Source organism: Pan troglodytes, chromosome 14, assembly GCF_028858775.2.
Source record: "Pan troglodytes isolate AG18354 chromosome 14, NHGRI_mPanTro3-v2.0_pri, whole genome shotgun sequence".
Classification (NCBI taxonomy): domain Eukaryota; kingdom Metazoa; phylum Chordata; class Mammalia; order Primates; family Hominidae; genus Pan; species Pan troglodytes.
In genome coordinates this window covers 43,090,320-43,106,379 of record NC_072412.2, presented here as the reverse complement: position 1 = coordinate 43,106,379, position 16,060 = coordinate 43,090,320, and the positions used below count along the sequence as shown (strand labels likewise).

At 40.4% G+C, this 16,060-nt stretch overlaps 1 long non-coding RNA gene across 1 annotated transcript; it reads right to left on the bottom strand.

Annotated features, from left to right (window-relative positions):
• Window positions 1-6,245: 6,245 nt before the first annotated feature.
• LOC134808125 (uncharacterized) lies at window positions 6,246-14,388 on the bottom strand. Its single transcript, XR_010150453.1, has 3 exons — window positions 14,196-14,388; window positions 9,973-10,044; window positions 6,246-8,405 (listed from the first exon to the last, which is right to left on the bottom strand). It is a non-coding gene; the product is annotated as an uncharacterized LOC134808125 (long non-coding RNA).
• Between the last annotated feature and the right edge of the window lie 1,672 nt (window positions 14,389-16,060).

Sequence of the window (16,060 nt, the reverse complement as noted above, 5' to 3'; positions counted from 1 at the left end):
ATTGAACAATGAGAACACATGGACACAGGAAGGGGAACATCACAAGCTGGGGACTGTTGTGGGGTGGGGGGAGTGGGGGAGGGATAGCATTGGGAGATATACCTAATGCTAGATGACGAGTTAGTGGGTGCAGCGCACCAGCATGGCACATGTATACATATGTAACTAACCTGCACATTGTGCACATGTACCCTAAAACTTAAAGTATAATAATAATAAATAAATAAATAAATAAATAAATAAAATAAATAAATAAATAAATAAATAAAAACCAGAAGTTTCCTTTCCAATTCCTGCTTTCCAGGGACAATGATTTTCAATCAATTCTTTTGTTTATTTTGTCTTTTATCTCCATTTTTAATTTTTTTTTTTTAAGACGGAGTTTTGCTCTTGTTGCCCAGGCTGGAGTACAGTGGCGCGAGCTCGGCTCACTGCAACCTCTGCCTCCCGGGTTCAAGACATTCTCCTGCCTCAGCCTCCCGGGTAGCTTGGTATACAGGCACACTCCACCATACCTGGCTAATTTTTGTATTTTTAGTAGAGACACAGTTTCACCATCTTGTCAGGCTGGTCTCGAACTCCTGACCTCGTGATTCACCTGCCTCGGCCTCCCAAAGTGCTGGGATTACAGGTGTGAGCCACCACACCCAGCCTATCTCCATTTTCATAATATGCTTATAATTTCTGGATGTTTCCTCACATTTAGATATGGTATATTAAATTTGTAAATTGGATGATGTGAAATTGCTTCTTCTACACCAGCCTCAATACACACACACTTTCCTCTCACCCATCCTCACAAAAAAAGTTATCACAATTTGTGTTTAAATAGTATTCAGGGCTTACATTATCATGGCAATAAAAATGTTTAGAGCTGAGCCATGTAATCTACTATGATGCCATTTTTTTCTTAGACAACTTTTTCTCATGTTATTTGTTTGTATATATGCCTTTTCTAGTTTAGTTTTCATTAATTCCTCTTCCAAATCTCCCCCTGAACTACAAATACCCTCTCAAAGTGATGAAATGCATCAGGTTCAATTTCTTTCTCCTATAACCTTCTTGCAGTCCTTTGCCTTGCTGCTGTAATCATTACTCTTTCTTTCTTCCTTCCTTCCTCTCTCCCTCCCTCCTTCCCTCCTTTTCTTCTCTCTTTCTTTCCTTCTTTCCTTGAGAGAGAGTCTTGTTCTATCACCAAGGCTGGAGTACAGTGGCATGATCATGGTTCACTGCAGGTCAACCTTCTGGGCTCAAGCAATCCTCCCACCCTAGCCTCCTGAGTAGCTGGGACTACAGTTGCATGCTACCATGCCTGGCTAATTTTTGCAGAAACAGGGTTTCGCCATGTCACCTGGGCTGGAATCATTACTGTTTCTATGAACTCCTAAGGATGTATCCTCCCCAACAACCAGGTGATTGCATTTTTCTCCTGTGATTAGAGCCCCTATTTCCTAAATTTCTTTCTTGTTTGTTTTTTCTTAATTTAGGTAGAGTACATTATCTTGTTGCTTCCTAAGAAATTATGTGTGAAAGGTAAATTTTTGAGATTTGAAAGTGCCTCATTCTTAATTGAGAGTTGAGTTGGGTATAAAAATAAAAGTCAGAAATTATTTTCTTGGAGAAATAATGTGAAGTGAGGTATGTTTTTCTCTGTTCAAAGACATTGTTCTATTGTCTGCAAGCTTTCAGTGTTATTCCTGAGAAGACTGATGCCATTCTAATTCCTAAACTATAGTGTGTGACCTATTTTTTCCTCTCTGGAAATGTGTTATGTTTTATTGTTCATGAATGTGATAAAATTTCAGGACCTTGGCAGCTTTGTTGTCTTTTCATTTTGTTGTGCTGCTGTACACTTGAAAGGCCCTTTTATCAGAATTCTTATGCACTTCACTTCAGGGAAAATTTCCTGCATTATTTACATGGTAATTTCCTCCCCTCTGTTTTCTAATCCCTTTTCTAAGAACACTTCAAACAGTTTGGTTTTCCGTCTGATTCCGCACTGACCCCTTAAGAAAAACTTGGTATCTTCAAATCCTAATTCCTGGAAAGGACGGACACAGCAATGCTGGCTTCATAGGGCTGCTCATACAGGCCAGTCAGCCATTGTCAGCCACAACCCTGGGCCCTATCTCAGGTCACAGGGATGCAGCTTTGCTCATTGCTTACACAGCCAGCCAGAACAAAGATTCTCACATTGCCCTCTTTTTCCTTCTTTCTCCCCACTCTCCTTCCTTCTTCCTCCTTCTCCCTCTCTTGTCCTCATTTGTCTTCCTCACCTCTCTCCCTTATGACCACTTGGTTCTCTTCCTCTTTCACCCTCTTCCCTTTTCCCTTAAACTTCACCATATGCCTCCATCCTCAAAGCCAGGGACACAAACCCCTGAGCATTGTGCCTAAACACTGTATAGTGCAAATTCCACTGAAAAGGTAGACATTTTTTTTGACATAATACAATGCTATATTTCTTTTCTTGGGCTGCCATAACAAAAAACCAAAAATTCAGCATCTTAAAACAACACAAAGTTATTGCCTTGTGGTTCTGTAGGTCAGAAATTCAAATATGAATCTCACTGGACTAAAATTAAGATGTCCATAGGAGGCCAGGTGCTGTGGCTCACACCTGTAATCCCAGCACTTTGGGAGGTCGAAGCAGGACGATCACTTGAGCCCAGGAGTTCGAGACCAGCCTGCACAACATAGGGAGACCTCATCTCTACTAAAAGAAAAGAAAAACAAAGATGTCAGCAGGGCTGAGTTCCTTTCTGGAGGGTCTGGGGGAGAATGTTTCCTTGCTTTTTCCACCTTCCAGAAGCCATCCTCATTCCTTGGTTCCTGGTGTCTCCCTCCGTCTTCAATGTCAGGAACAACAGGTCAAGTCCTTCTCACAGTGCATCTCTGAAGAGGTAGATTTTTATATTTTCTTTCCATTAGCTAAGTCATTAGAAAGTAGTCTTTATATGTTCCAAAGGCAAAAATCAAATAAATCAGTAAAAGGTTTCTAGTTAATTGCTAAGTTTTATTGAACACTTATTATTTGCCATTCATTTTGCATGTGTTATCTGATTGAAGCCTTTTAACAAGTCTATGTAATAGGTACTCTTATAAGCACCGACTTAGACATGATGAAATGTAGGAAAATTAACTTCTTTACTCATGGAGCCAAAAGAGAGACTCATTCACAAGTCTGTCTGGTTCTCAGGTCCATGCTGGTAACTTAACTGCTATGGTGCTTCCTGACAAACATTGTTTAAGGCATTAACATAACCTGCTAGGCATGCTCAAATAATCCAAGCGCCCATACAATTTAAAAATTGCCTTGAAATTTTTCATGCCCTCTGCCTCTTTAGCAATACTTGCCTCTTCCACCTCTTTGCAATTCTCTAGATTCAGACACAGATGAGTTCTGTCAGCTCCTCTCCACATCCTGAGCTCTCCCATCCTCATGGGAAAAGGAAATACAGAAAAAGTAGAGTTTTCCAGATTGTTTCTAGTCTGGCTTATTTCTTTTTGGATGGAAACATTTGGCAAAGTGATCTTCTTAAGGCTATTATAACAACTATATGCAGCAAGCTTCTTAGTGTTCATTTAAATAGAAGTGATTTTCATCAGTTCAAGTTCCTGGTCTGCACTTCAGTTACTGTGACTGTTCTTTTGAGCTGTAAATCTAGTCTGACTAATGCAGGATAATGAGCAAAGTCTCCCTGCTCTCTCTTCACTATAACTCAGCCATATATCATAGTACAAAATCTCGATTCTGACTTTAGATATATATTGAGCAGCTTGTCAGAAGCTCAGCTGGCATTGTGTATGAGGGTAGGAGGAGTTGCTACAATTTAGACGTAACAGAGTTTTTTTCAAAAAATTTTTTCTTTCAAGTGACTTCAACCCCCTGATTCATTTTCAACTTGGAAAAAATATCAGGTACACGATGGACTCTTAGAGCTGGATTTTGGTAAGCACAATGTACAATTCAGTATCTTTTTCTGTAAAGGCAATTTTTATTTTTTAATTTTTTTTAATTTTTATTTTTTTATTTTTTTGAGACGGAGTCTCACTGCGACCTCTGCCTCCTGGGTTCAAGCGATTCTCCTGCCTCAGCCTCCCCAGTAGTTGGGATTACAGGTGCCCGCCACTGTGCCTGGCTAATTTTTATATTTTTAGTAGAGACGGGGTTTCACCATGTTGGCCAGGATGGTCTCAAACTCCTGACCTCAGGTGATCCGCCTGCCTCAGCCTTCCAAAGTGCTGGGATTACAGGTGTGAGCCACCACACCCGGCCTGTAAAGGCAATTTTCAAAAAGCTATTTCTATCATTTTTTAAGCTGATGTGTTCTTCTTTGACTGCCACACCAACTTTATGCCTTATTTTCAACATCTTCAGGGTATTTTTTTTTTTTAATTATTGCTTTAAAGCCTAATGAGGCCAGGCATGGTGGCTCACACCTGTAATCCCAGCACTTCAGGAGGCCTAGCTAGGTAGGTGGATCACCTGAGGTCAGGAGTTCAAGACCAGGCTGGCTAACATGGCCAAACACTGTCTCTACTAAAAATACAAAAATAGCCAGGTGTGGCAGGCACCTGTAGTCCCAGCTACTTGGGAGGCTGAGACAAGAGAATTGCTTGAACCTGTGAGGAGAGGTTGCAGTGAGCCGAGATTATACCACTGCACTCCAGCCTGGGTGACAAAGTGAGACTCTGTCTCAATAAATAAATAAATAAAAATAAAAATAAAGTCTAGTGAACCATATAACAGATATTCTAAAATATGTTCTACCCTTCAAAGCCAGTTAAGTCTAGTACCTGTTTCATAACGAACAACGATCCCAGTGAATGTTCTGCTGTAATTTCCATGGTGAGAAATAGTTCTTCATAGTCATGCGGCTCCCAGGGTTCTTCTGAATTGGTTTGGAATCCAAGACAAATGGTAGCTTGTTACTTTTAGCAGTCACCACCAGGTGACCCGGTATGGTGTGTGTGAGCAGAGAGGCAGGGTCAGCAAGGTCCCTGAGTATACTGGGTTAAATAGTGCCCCTCCCCTCCTCACTCAATTCATGTCCACCTGGAACCTCAGATTGCCACCTTATTTGAAAATAGGGTCTTTGTAGATATAATTAGTTAGGTTAGGATGAGGTCATACTGGATTAGGATGGACCCTAAACCCAATGACTGCTGTTCTTATAAGAAGAAAGAGACGGCTGGGCGCAGTGGCTCACACCTGTAATCCCAGCACTTTGGGAGGCTGAGGCAGACGGATCACGAGGTCAGGTGTTCGAGACCAGCCTGACCAACATGGTGAAACCCCGTCTCTACTAAAAATACAAAAATTTAGCCGGTCCTGGTGGTGCGCACCTGTAATCCCAGCTACTCAGGAGGCTGAGGCAGGAGAATCACTTGAGCCCGGGAGGCGAAAGTTGCAGTGAGCTGAGATCGCGCCACTGCACTCCAGCCTGGGCCACAGAGCAAGACTCCATCTCAAAAAAAAGAAGAAAGATGGCCGTGTGATGACAGAGGCAGGGACTGGAGAGATACAGCCACAATGCCAGGAGCCACCAGAATCTAGGAAGAGGCAAGGAAGGACTCTTCTCCTTCCTTCAGAGGGAGCATGGTCCTGGCAACACCATGAGTTTCAACTTCTTGACTCTCGAACTTTGAAAGCATAATATTTGTATTGTTTTAAGCTGCGCAGTTTGGGGTAACTTGTTTCAGCAGCCCTAGGAAATGAATGAACTGAGGAATCCCTGAAGGATGTCACTAAAGGAGGGCAGGCACAGTCAAGACTGTCCTCTCACTTGGGACTCCTGGGCAGAGGACTCTCAGCAGCTATGCTGTGGGCAGCGGGTGAGAGGAATGTCCTGGGTGGCCAGAGCACAGTGACCGGAGATGGGAGTATCTCATTTCAAGCCAACTGCGGCTGCTGAGATGTGAGGAAAGTCCAATTGATGCAATCCTGGGAACGCAGAGTTAGAGCTGCAAATTAAATAGACTCCAGGAGTAAACTGGGAGAGAAGAGCCTCTGTAACATGGTGATCTTCTCCGTATACCAGCATGCATAAATTTAGGGCCACTGAGCCCAGCCTGAAAATTCTGCAAATAGTTGAACCACAGTAAATGGAAAGATTTTCATTATGAATTATGGGAAAGTGTTCCTTGGGGAAATCCAAGCTTGGTACTTGAGCCAAGACTCCACTCTAGCTGAATTTGGTCATGTATGCTTATATAATAATGAAATTGATACACTCTTTCACTATTTGATGGTCACAGCCAAATTATTTTTTAATGGTTGTGCTTAGTATTTATTTACAAGCAGTCCTCCAGAAGGCATGGATTTCACTAAGGAGCTGACCTTGGTGAGGAGCTGTACTCCCACCATGATTGCATGACTCTGGCTGCTAGGGCTGCTTTGAGTTCCTTTTCTAAAGGGTGTTAGTGCTGGCCAGTGAGAAATTATAAATGGTTATTCTCAGACACAGCTTGGATTGATCCAAGACCTAGTTAACAAAGATGCTCTACATTAGGACAGAAAAGGTAACTGTGGAAACTTTTCTTTAGTTCTGCAAAACTTTTTCCAAACTATTATCTCTTCACATAGACTTTCCTAGACCCAAACCCTCAAGGCTTTTAATAAGTAATGATTTTCTAGTCTGGATTCAAACCAAGACCTAAAGCCTCGAGTGCCTGCCAGGCCCAACCACATGGTGCTGCTCAGCGTCAAACCTGCATGAGTCTCCTCCCTTCCTTCTCTTAAAACCAATGAAGCTGGCCCAAAACCTTATTTCTGAAATTTTTATGTTTCATTTTTCCCAGAGGAATAAGTTACATTCTGATCCCATAATAATCAAATCACAAAAGAAACCATTGAGGGCATTTGCTTTGCTGAACTGATGAGATGAATGATTAATTGTCTGGAATTCAGCTTCCTGGAAAGGCAAATGGAGGTATAGGAAGGCCAAAAATTAAAATTAAAATTAAAAACCAGAGGAAAGAGAAGAGAAGAAAAGGAAAGTAAAAGAGAAAAAGAAAGAAACGAAGGAGAAAAAACTATAAAGTGGAAGAGGGAGAAAGTGGAAAGAATATTCCTTTGGGTTGTATATTTGTCTTCTAGGGCCACCATGACAAAATACCACAGACTGGGGGATTTAAACAACACCAGTTCATTTTTTTCACAGTTCTGGAGACTGGACCTCCAAGATCAAGGTGCAGGCAAGACTGGTTTCTTCTGAGGTTTCCCTCCTTGGCTTACAGATGTTCGTCATCTTACTGTGTCCACACATGGCCTTTTCTCTGCGTGTGTACCCTCTGGTGCCTCTTCCTCTTCATATAAAGATGCCAGTCATATTGGATTAGGGTCCAGGGAACAGGACTAAAGGACCTGATGTGAGAGTTCAGCACTTGGTTCCAGCCTTGATTTCTCCCTTGGCCAGCCAATTCCCAACACCTAATCCAATATGACTCCTTCCAGCTGAGTGACTTCTTCAGGGACCGTATCCCCAAATACAGTCACATTCGGTACTTGGGGTTAGGACTTCAACATATGAATTTGAGGAACACAATTCAGTCCGTAATAGGTTTTTTGGTGCCTACAGCTCGCCTTCAACAGGTTGTTTGGTGACCACAGCTATGCCTTCCCTGGTTTAAACTCTTTACCTCATTTCTTCTTGTTTACTATGGACTGAAATGCTATAACAAATGACTTCTCAGAGCTTAGGCTAGGCCCTGCAATTAGTTCATCCTTTTTCTTAGGAGAAACTATGTCCAGAATAATAGTGAATTAACATGCCAAATGCACATACTATGTGCATTCACTATACTCACAACTACACCCAGTTTTTTACCTTTGAGAAAAATAAGGTTTAGAGAGATTAAGAAACTTTTTTAACACCCTGAAGCTAGTAGATTCAGCACTCAAACCTAGGTCTGCAACTCAAAACTCCATGCCTTTAAGCACCGAGTCACACTGTCATGCCTAGAATTGAGGAGAAAGATCAGAATGTTCTCTCTTGGCATAATTTAGCAGCAGCAAGCGGGTTTTATCCCCTGGATAGTGTGGTGAGGTGGTTTGCTTGAAGAAGCAACCATAGTTTGTCTTTTCAAATTTCCTTAGATGCAGGGAGATTTCCACCCCCACTCCCTAAGCAAGAAAGGACAGAAGAAATACCCCTGCTTCTCTCTACGCCAGCCACTTATGCCTCCAGGGAACAGGAGCAAAGGACCTCATGTGAGAGCTCAGCGCACTTGGCTCCAGTCTTGATTTCGCCCTCAGCCAGCCAATCCCCCTTGCGCTCATCTTCTCCTCACTGGTGTAGTAAACCTTCTAGAGCAGTCTCTTTCCCAAGAGAGGGAGAGGCCCCACAGGGGTCCTGCTGAGCCAGGAACCACGAAGACAAGGATTTCCAATTCCCTGTGAACTACAGCAAGCAAATTAGTCACACATCGAAAGCCACATTTTCCAGTCATTTTTATTAGTGAGAAAATGAGTGCTTTGATCTGCATCTCTCTGTTTTATTTCTCAGTTGAGTTCAAATTCAGAGGGACGTAGGGGGTTTTTAATTGGCCTCTCATACAAAGAATGAGAGTGAATTTTGGAAGCATACAGATCTAGATTTGAATCCTAGTTCTTCACTTACTAGCTGTATGACTTTGGTTCAGTTACTCAAATTCTCTGAGCTTCAATTCCCTCAACTTCAAAGCAATAGTCATAATACCCACTTCACAGGACTCTTTTAACAGTTAAATGATGTAAAGTATATAAATCTCTGCACCTAATAAGTATTTAACAATTGTTAGTTTATTTCTTTCTTTTCTCTTCCTCTTAGTCACAATTCAACTTTCATGAGTTATTTTTATTAAAGAAATATATTTCCTAGTCTGTAATCCTTTATTACAGATATTTAAGTTGATTTTTTTTTTTTTTTTGTATTTTTAGTAGAGACGGGGTTTCACTGTGTTAGCCAGGATGGTCTCGATCTCCTGACCTCGTGATCCGCCGCCTCAGCCTCCCAAAGTGCTTGGATTACAGGCGTGAGCCACCGCGCCCGGCCTTAAGTTGATTTTAAAATATCTCATGGATATTGGCAATAAAACTAAACTTGTATAAATAAGTCTTACTGAGTTGCTATCTTCTGTAGATTTGGTCTTCATAGCTTGAATCTTTGAGAATATTTATCCTATTGGAAGCAATACATCTGATGTGATTATTTCAGCAGCATACAAACTTTTTAATTGTATGATTTGGTTGTAGTAATTAGGCCCTTTAAAGGAACTACAAAATAGAAATTTGAACATGTAAACAATGTTAAACTTTTTAGAATCTGAAGTTATTATTTTGCCTTCAATGTACAATACCATTTAGAGAAGGTAAGAAAGGGATAAAATATTTTTAGATTTGAAACAACAATCTTTCAGATTTCATTATTCAATTATTTTACATTTGTTCTGATGAGAGAACTAAAAGCTCAGCCTTCAGAGGCCACACAATGTTGCTTGCCCAATGGGTCCATGATTAAATGTCTTCTCACATAGAAAGAGAGCAAAAACAAACAAACAAACAGCTGACAGATGAGAGCTGAACATTTCTCACTGATGTGCAGCATGACTCTTCATTTGGAAGTGAAAATGACAAACAGGTGTGTGACATTGCCTTCAATAAGTAGTCAATCCCCATGAGCAGATCATGGCAGCTCTGCCTTTAGGCTCTGTGCTTAAGCAATTTTCTGGTCCAAGACAGAAGATGTGCCTTAACAGGGCCCTTTGAACACAGGGTTTACAAAGATTCTACCTCAGGATGTAATAAGCTGTCATGGGGGCAAAGACTAAGTTAGACAGATCCATGGAGATTTTGGCTTAATTCCTGGCTCAAAGGTTGAGCTCAGCAATGCTAATGATGACAGGGGACAGTCATAGTCCCAGGTGATGCTGAGCATCATCCAGGGCATCTTGGTCCCTTCTCTTGGGTATAGGCAATGATGATATTACCTTTCTCCAACATGGACTTGCTCAGTGCTGAACGCTGCCTTTCCTTCACCTTTAGATTTCTTCCTGCATTGGCTCCAGATCAAGGAAAAGAGAAATAACAGAAAATAACTCTAAGTTAGTTTTCTTGAATTCTTGGGGATTGTTTGCCCTGAACCAATGAGGAAGAAGGGTCTGCTAGTGGGGAGAGGGGCACACCAGCTGGTTTCTTCTGTGCCTTCAGCCCATCCTCAACTACTCCCTCAGAAGTTCATCTTTGTTTCCTAAACTCACAATTCTTTAAGAAGGGTCACAAAAGTGTGGCCCTTCCCCCTCTCCTGTTGGCTTAGAGGTCAGGAAAGGTAAAATAGAACAGAAACAGGGAGTGGGCATGAAGTCCCAAATTCCACCCCACTGTAGTCATACTCTTAGCTTTAAAGGATGCTGACTTAATATTTACCCTTCCTCCTTATAATGACATAAGGGGTTATAACTGCCATAACTTTGGACCGCCACCAGGGTTGGGGATTTGAAACAAAGTAAAGATGCCATTTCTGTGTTTTTTGAGAGCAGCAAGTTGTGGCTATCTTCCGTATGTAGTTTTTGAAGTGTGATTGAAGTTATTCCATTGTAAAGAAACTTCATCAATTTTTCTATAGTAATTAGTGGAAAATAATATGAGATTGTATGAAGGTTATACACTATCTATTTAGTGACTGCCTTTGACATTGCTAATTGAACCAACTTATTGGAGCAGTAAAACGCTATTGAATGTTGCTTGCCTGGAACATGCTTAGATTGCCAGCATTAGACAGAAAGAACTACAAGATATAAGTAGGTGTGAGGCTGTTGAGGTCATGCTTCTTTTAGAATTAAGTTTATTTGAGATTTCAATAGTACAAAAACATTTCAATAGTATATCCAATATTTCAACTGTATAACAGAACACATACGCCCTGTGACAGGGCATGTCACTGTGACAAAATTAGTATACCATAGCAGCAACCTTGGAATTTGCATTTTTTAGGCTTCACAAGAAAAGGACTTGACCTCTATGACTCTGTGGTGGGGATGAAGGAGAAAACTGAGGAAGCCCCTACTGATTTTTCCCTGATAAAGGAGAGATTGTCCTTCCTGGGAAAGGACATCATGGTTAGCCTCATATTAGAGAAAAAAATTGGAATCTGTGGCAAATCTAATAATGATATGTCCTCAAATCGCATTTCATCCAAAAGTCAAGGCAATTGATGAAACACAGTCAGATCGTAACACCCTGGTCTTTTGTTACCATTCACACAACTCCCACTGGAATAGTGGAAACAACTAGAATTTAATGACCAACCCCCACCTGTTCCAGCAATCACTGACACTCGTGATTATGATATTATTTTGTTGTTTATTTTGCCCTTCCCTGTTACCCACAGAAAGGTAGCCCTTCACTAAGAAAACTCTATTAGGTGCCGAGAGGCTTATCTGAAGGAGATTTCAATATTATGGGATAAAATGAATGGTTGCACAATCCCATGTCCTAGAAATTCAAATATTCCAAGTCATACATAGTTATCAGGTATTATGAAAATTCCCCTGGTTTGCTTTGTAAAAGTAACCAGAGTCTTTCCAAGGAGCTGACTTGTGTGGTTGTTGGAGGGTCTAAAATGTCATTAACTTGGGATACTCCTGGGTGTTTCCTTTCAGAAATATTATCTGACCCTACCCATATACTTCCTACTCTAGTCCCTATTGGGGATACTGACTGTGTGCCATCTCACAAAGGTAGGAACGCTATTAGGCCATCACTATTAGGCATTTTGGTTTACAGGACTCTATTTTCCTTTCCTCAAAACTCGTTTCCTCAAAACTTTGACAAGATGGAACTTCCTTGCTGAGCTAATCTGTTGTGTTGGTTGTAGCATTTTATCTTATGCCTTATTACTCACTGTCAGAGCTCAGTGATGAAATGATAGAAAACTTGAGTCATTTTAGTGATGGGGACAGACTATCAGCTATAAAAGTACTGACGCATGTGTCTTAGAGAAATTGAAAGGCTTATTGCTTTTGTTTTTCTGTTCCCCTCTGTAAAATGTCTTAGTTTGGCATAAGTGAAACATTATAGACCAGCATTTCTTAAACGTTAGCATGCTGCGTGCATCAAAATCACCTGGAGAATTTATTCAAACACATACTTCGTGCTCCAGCCAGAGTTTGTGACTCAGTAGGTCTGGGCTGGGACACACGGATTTGCCTTCCTAAACTTCCAGGTAAAGCTAATGCTTCTGGTCTGGGGACATCACCTTGGGAGCCCCAGTTGGTCACCTTATGTGAGACCAAAACTATTTCTAGTTTAAGTAGAAATCTTATAGTTCTTGGTATTTCTGAAAACCACTTTCAAGAATGCTATGACTTTATATTTAGATGACCAATGGGACTTTAAAACAACTAGATTTAAGATCCCCCATGTATCTAGTACCTATATTTCTAAAAATAGGAATGGTCTCATGGTATGCTGTAATGACAGTAATGAGCATTAACTGAGGCTCCAAAGCTCTGTATGTCACTGTGCTAGCACTTAGCATACATCATATGTAATTCCTACAACAGTATAGCTTCTTAGAAATTATAGTTAATATGAATGGGAAAACTAAGCTCTCAGAGGTTACAGGTGACACGGTGGTTTCTCTGCAACTGGGATTTGAGCCCACACATCTCTCTGCTCCCAAACTTACATTAATTATTTCTTGATGAACTGAGTGGGTATTTGTTATTCCTAGGGTTTGAGAGTTGCCATCACTTAACAGGTACGGATATCCAAGACCAATCTTATGGAGGCTGATTATTTGTTAAATAATTTATGAAAGTGCACTAACTCTGAAATTATAATGTACCCCACTGTGTATACACAGGTATCAGCTACAAGTACAGAGGTCTGCAGACAGGCTTTCCTTCATTAGGAGAAACTGGAGGAAGCAGGAACACAGTTGATTATGCTCTTTAAAATAAAAAAAATCAAAAAGCAATTTCATTTTCATATTAAATTTTTCACATATATAAGGTACAACACAATATGGAATGAAAGTTGAAGAAATGTGCCTAACTAGAATGTGATCATTCACATTTCAACCATTACCAGCCAGTGCTACTGCAAGAAGACCAAGTCTGCTTTCTTTCCCCTCCTTGAGCACTTTTGAGTTATCCCCTGTGCTTTTTGATTACAGACAAGTCCCAGATCTTTATCCTGTTTATGGCACCTCCAGGAGCCCCGCATGAAATTTCCTCCACTGCTTCGTCTCCTGTCCCTCTTTCCAGAAGGCTTCTGAAGGTTTCATTTTGTTGCCTGTTCAGTCTCAAGTAGTCCCCCTCACTGACTCAAGTTTTCTATCATTTCATCACTGAGCTCTGATAGTGAGTAATGAGGCATAAGACAAGATACTACAACCAACACAACAGTTTAGCTCAGGAAAGAAGTTGCATCTTGTCAAAGTTTTGAGGGAAGGAGAATAGAGTCCTGTAAACTAAAATCCCAGTGATGGCCTAATAGTGTTTCTACCTTTGTGAGATGTCACACAGCCACTATCCTTGACAGCTCAACCTCTTCTGAAGGAGAGCTGTTTACCCATCTCTTGGGAAGGTTCAAACTTTTTTTTTTTTTTCCTATTCTGCAATCTGTCCTTTTCAAGGTCAGACACAGAGGGAGAAGAATGAGACCTGGTCAAAAACATCTCTTTCCTCCTGACTTCTCACTCTTGATCATTTTCTTCCAGTTAAGAAAGTTACCTTTCTGGCTCACTGAACACATTCAATGGCTTCCCCACTTCCTCCTTGAACAACAATTACAGCAAGCATAGAACCAGTTCACTTCATGCCAATTTTCGGACTCAAAAAGGGCACTCTTCTTATTTTTGATACTTTGAAAATATTTGGGTCTGTGGGAAATGTCTTGGAGGACTTGCTTTTATTATTTCCTTGCACACGGCATTCTCAGTGCCTAGCCTCCTCTCACATTTAGGTGACCATTAGGGTCCATGCACAGTCTGTAACAACAACACTTCATAGCTGCCTTTTCTCTTTCCTGACTTCCATTAAGCAGAGTTATTTCAATTGTTTAGTTTTGTTTCTAATCATAAGAAAATACAGTCATGAAGGCAAAAGTGCTCATGATTCTTGGCTGTGCTCCCCTCCAGTCAGTGGCAGAGAACATCCATAGTCCCCCAACTCCCACTCAGGCTCCCAGCTGAGGTGAGCAAACATACCTGTTCATGGTGGAAAATCCAAAACAGGGACAAAAAAGCATTCCTGACCCAGGAGCAGAGTCTTCATGGTGTTACTGATCACTCACATCACCCCTCCAGCCTGTACCCTGCTGGGCTCTGGGTCTGAATCTTCACAACTTTATGTCTTGGCTCTCAACACTGTGTCTCAGGGCTTGGTCTGGTCAATCTTTGCCTATAGTTCAAGTCATAAACTGGTTACCACATAACCTTCCTTTTACCCCAAATGTTGCATAAGATGAAGATGAAACTATGCATGTGGTCATAACCTGGCACCCACAAGTGAGGTTCATGTCAGTGAAACTTTTGAAGAATGAGAAAGTGGTTGCGTAGGGCAGTGGGTAGCAGGTAAGGCAGTAGCACCAATGGCTTCCGTAAACAAATAGCAAATTCTATCCTTCCAGGCTTGGCAAATAGCAATCTCATTCTTTTTTCCTTAGGTAAACATTTAAAAGTAAAATATCTGGAACCAGACACTGGACAAAGAGACATTTGTTTTCTTTTTCTTTTTAAAAATAATCAAATAAGAAAAATTATTAACAGAAAAGAGATTGAGCATAAATGCCCAATATCATAAAAAAGATTTGTACTTAATACACATCTAAAACAAAGTTAAAGTGTCCTAAAAACATTTAGCATTTCAAACTAAGATATTTGCAGGAAGTGTAAGAAACTAACAAACAGTTTTTTTTTTTTAATCCTCTAATGCAAAATTCCTTTTGTTGTTTGCTCATAAGATCAAATTGCCCCTTTTTGGCACAGACGGGATGATATTTTAAACTGAACTGAATCAAATAAAAGATGCTGGTGGTTTCTTCCTCTTTAGGGTGTAGACCAGCCAAGGCCCTGCCAGGCCTTGGGTCTTCCCAGTGTCACCTAGGGTCATTTCCTAACCACGGAGCAGGCACTATGAAGGGACACAGTATTACTTTGATATCTTTGTTTCAGAGCTTCCAGGGCACAAGCTTTCATTTGAGTTTCTGGTTGGCAAGTTCCCAGAAATATGATCTTTTAGCCAATATAACCCACCTCAATGTTGTCCCAAAGGATTCTAAAATAGATGCTAGCCAATCAGGTTTGTAACTAGTACAAGTTTCCCACCAACCCTTCTTCTTGAACCGTAGCTCTTTCTGGAAAGCAAGCAATTACTACTGAGAAATTATTTGTTTCAAACCCATGAGCAGAGTGCAGAAACAGTATTTTAAATAGGATGCCAGTCTTGTGATGTTTGTTCAATCATTAACATACTACGTTTTCTGGATTGAATAGCTGAAGGTTACCTAGAAAGACGGGGAAAAGGATTTTGAACCAGAAACACAGATTAGAGAATTTGACTGATTGTTTAATTTTTCAGATGACATTCAGAAAGTTTAGGATTATTAAATCTGGCCTGAGCTAAAGTTTTTCTTTCAGTATCTGGGAGGAAACGTTTTGCTAAACAAATTAAGAGTATAATAAAATTATATAGTCCATTTTAACCTACTAAAAAGAATAAGGTAAAACTATCTTCTTTTTATGTTTTATTTCTATAGATCATTGCTTTGTTTTATAGTGAAAACAATTTTATTTCACATAGTGATTCGTGTAACTTTTTTATGTGATAGCAAGAGAATGAAAGAGTATGTTTAGAGAGACTCGAAATTGAGTGGCAGAAGATTTTGTTTCAACATCTCACTTCTTGATCTAGCTCCATATTTTAAAATTAATTTTTGTTATATTCAGTCAGTATTGATATAATTATATTATGATTGTAGGTAATTTGATGAAAAATAGCATCAAATCTAATAAGACTAGGAATGACTACATTACAGCATATTATGTCTTTGAATCAGTAGTACCATATCAAA